Source organism: Hetaerina americana, unplaced genomic scaffold, assembly GCF_022747635.1.
Source record: "Hetaerina americana unplaced genomic scaffold, ioHetAmer1.1.p SCAF_6, whole genome shotgun sequence".
In the NCBI taxonomy this organism is placed as follows: Eukaryota; Metazoa; Arthropoda; class Insecta; order Odonata; family Calopterygidae; genus Hetaerina; species Hetaerina americana.
In genome coordinates, this window is record NW_027287205.1 from 57,542,812 (window position 1) to 57,546,214 (window position 3,403).

The 3,403-nt window shown below is 38.7% G+C and overlaps 1 non-coding gene across 1 annotated transcript; it reads left to right on the forward strand.

Annotated features, from left to right (window-relative positions):
• The first annotated feature begins 2,847 nt into the window (after nt 1-2,847).
• On the forward strand, nt 2,848-2,920 carry TRNAK-CUU (transfer RNA lysine (anticodon CUU)). The gene has a single exon. It is a non-coding gene; the product is annotated as a tRNA-Lys (tRNA).
• Nucleotides 2,921-3,403: the final 483 nt, after the last annotated feature.

Sequence of the window (3,403 nt, forward strand, 5' to 3'; positions counted from 1 at the left end):
GCGGAAAGGAGGGTGAAAAAGTGGGTGGGGGGGGGAAGGAGGAATGTTGGAGGGGTTGAAGTGTGGATTCTTGGGAGGAGGGCCCTCATAAACTAGGCACTATACTACTCCCAGGGCCTGGTGAACACCTACACTCCACAAGCGCACACAAGCGATCAGGGCGCCGTCTCCTTCCCATCCGCACCACGTCTCCTTAGTCTGTGTGTGGCCGTGTGTGAGTGTGTATCTGTATCCTCCGCCTTCCTTTAAGGATCCTCTTTCGGGGAGTTGTGAAAAGGCTGGAATGTCTTCACCATCTACATTCCTCCCCTCCCCCTTCCCCCCTTGCTCAGTCAGACACCCATTTCCCTGTCCCTCCCCCACCTATCCCAAGTGGGCGTCCTCTTTCTTAATTGTTATTCCTATTCCGTTTAAAAGTGAATTTATGCTCGGATTCTCACCGAAATTGTTCGAATGCACACTGCGGCGTGTGTAACACCAAAAAAAAATAATTCTGCGCCGTTGGTGTATTGTTTTTCTTTCTTTCTTTCTTCCAACTGTCCTTAAAAGAGATGACGCGTTTATAATTGAAAAAGCGTGGAGAAGAGTAGGGAAGTAGCTCGGAGGCGTGAAAATGAGTTTCTCGGAACCAAATGTGTCTCGTGTTACAATTGTTCTGGTTAGATTGTCATCGGGGAAACTTAAGAATTAAATACATAAAAGTTGTTTAGAGCCCGGCCTGGATTTTATGACTTGGAAGTTCTCGGGATTTCAATTTCACATTTGGGCGTTTTCTTGGCTTTGGAGAAATTTGTGAAATTATCTCTTTAGTGACCAAGGGGGACATAATTCATAATGTGTATTAACTTAAATTTAAAATGGACTTGAATCTGTATAATTGCGGTCGGAAAAGATGTATTCCATAATGCATGGGGATGGCGGTGATACGGAATACTTCTTTTGTTGGTAGCCTTTGATAAAGCATGCAAAAAAGAAAAAATATATATCCACTTGAAATTTAATTTAATTCATTTAAAGTCAGCTTCCATGATCAGGTAACGGATTTTCTATTATTTGCTGAATATTTTGTTGAATCCATTGGAAAAGGTTTTTAAAGCATTGTCTGAAAACTATTGCATATCTTCTTGGATACCTTTAAGGTTTACACCCTTCGCATCGTCAGAAACATCTCCTATCCACAGTTTCCTGCCTAAACTATTCCTAGTTTCTCTCTCCCCAAGCCTCTTCCAAATTTCAAAATCATTCCCTCCCTTTTTCCCGCTGACTGAAGTTCTCCCTTCGAATGCAGCATCCTATTTCCAAATGCTTCCATCTCGACGTTTTCTCCCTCAGCTTTCTCCCTACCTCGAATGTCTGCAAATTTCATACCATCCTATTAATAATGTCTAAATCTTCTTCTTTCATCCTCTATCAAGCGTATTTGAACTCCAATTCTCCCTGCCCACAATAGGAATTCTCCCTTCTACTCAAAGGCCAGGCTATGGAACCATATAACTATCCATTTCAAGGGCTCTGCTGATTTTTCCCTGACGCGTTTATTCTATATCTCCATTGTCCCATTGTCAGTTACTCCTATATACAATTGTCTTAAATGAACGCAATTCTTCTCCCAATATTCTCATGACTATTGTCATCCAAATTGATACTTAAATATGATAACCGGTCACCTATTTCTGATCGATTCCTTTTTATTTTAATGTCACTTCGTCTCCCAACCTAGCCTTCGCATTCAATAAAATATTATATTATACTATAATGGTGATTCATGTTCAAACAATATTTATCCCACCCAATGTGCTTCATTCAGTATTGTCTTCAATACAAACTTCATTCCTGTAGCTGGATGGCCTCATAAGTCTTTAAGATCCGTAAAGGTCTCTGGCTAATTTAAGTTGATTCTTCCCTCCAGACAAATAACAAAAAGTATTCAAAATATTTAACCCAAGCCACTACAAGGAGATGTTTATCCATATGAAGCTGATCTAATGCGCTTTCCACGAATTTTCCCTTCTTTTTCCTGAAAACGGGTGTCTGTGAAATGTTGGCTAAGTCATCAGCGGAGGCCTATGCAATGCTCAATCATATTCTTTCCTTCCGTAATGGAAAAGTTAGAAGACGGTTTTTAATGTTTATAGAGGGGAGACAATTTCCAGGAAAAGGCATCTTTCAATAGTCTAGTGGCTACACAAGGAGATGTAATCACTACAATACCGAAAGCATTGCTAGTTTATCTGACGTTGTGAAGAGCCCGAAGTCAGAGAATCGGGAAAAGAAAATATTGGAGGTCAAATGAGTTTCCGCGAGGCGTCGAAGAATTGTTCACGTCAATCGCTAGATGACATTCATACTATTTATTAAATAAGTAGTGAAAGTCTTTCAGAGATCTTCCCGTTCGCCTGTCTTCCATAGGAATAGGTACTTTCCTCGTACTAAGCCAACAAATGATTCTCGGCAAGATGGATCACACGAGTATGCATGAGCAAATATTGTGTACACACGTATAACACCTCAATATAATAAATACGACAGATTTGTTTTAAAGTATCACTAGTTATTCTAATGATGTTTACTTTATCCAAGCATTCGGCCATACTTTAGTTCACTGTTCATTTATTCTTCAACTATAAACGAAACTATCCCGCGTCTATCTCGGTAGAACGAGTCTGCCAGTTCTACCAGAGCTCAGAGCAAAAACGCAAACGCAGAGTAAATTCTTACAACGCAATATTACGTAAATTCCTTTGGCGTATTGTTAGTTTGTTCGAATTATAAAGCAACCGTAAAATGCTTCAGCCACCTAGTGGGTTACGCAAGAATACTAATATATTTTCCGCCCTTCGTCATCATGCCCGGCTAGCTCAGTCGGTAGAGCATGAGACTCTTAATCTCAGGGTCGTGGGTTCGAGCCCCACGTTGGGCGAAATTTTTTTGGCGTATGCCCAATTTTTTTTACTCGAAATTTCTATGAAACTTGGTGTGCATTTAATTTTTGACGAAAATTGTTTTCTTCCATCTTTAAAAAAATTTAACCTATCCATACTTACCAATTAGAGAAAGCAACCCGATACACACGCCATCAGTTTCCATGTATTTAACTTTTATTTTCAAAAATTGGGGTAAATATCGATCGTAACATTAAATCAAACAATATTCTAACTTCTTTTCAACGTACTAAAATATTTTCATGGTAATAAAATATGTCCCATCATTTTTCCGATCGTCATGTTAGGTTTTAAATCATAATACTAGTTTTTCGTATGATCCTATATTAATATCATAAAGAAACCTAAAAGCGGGTATTTTTTTCATTAATTCCATTTATTAAGCTATATTTAAAGAGTAATAAAATCATCTATTTAATGCTAAAGTTATTGTTTGTTCAAGTTATAATTTCCGTAGCATG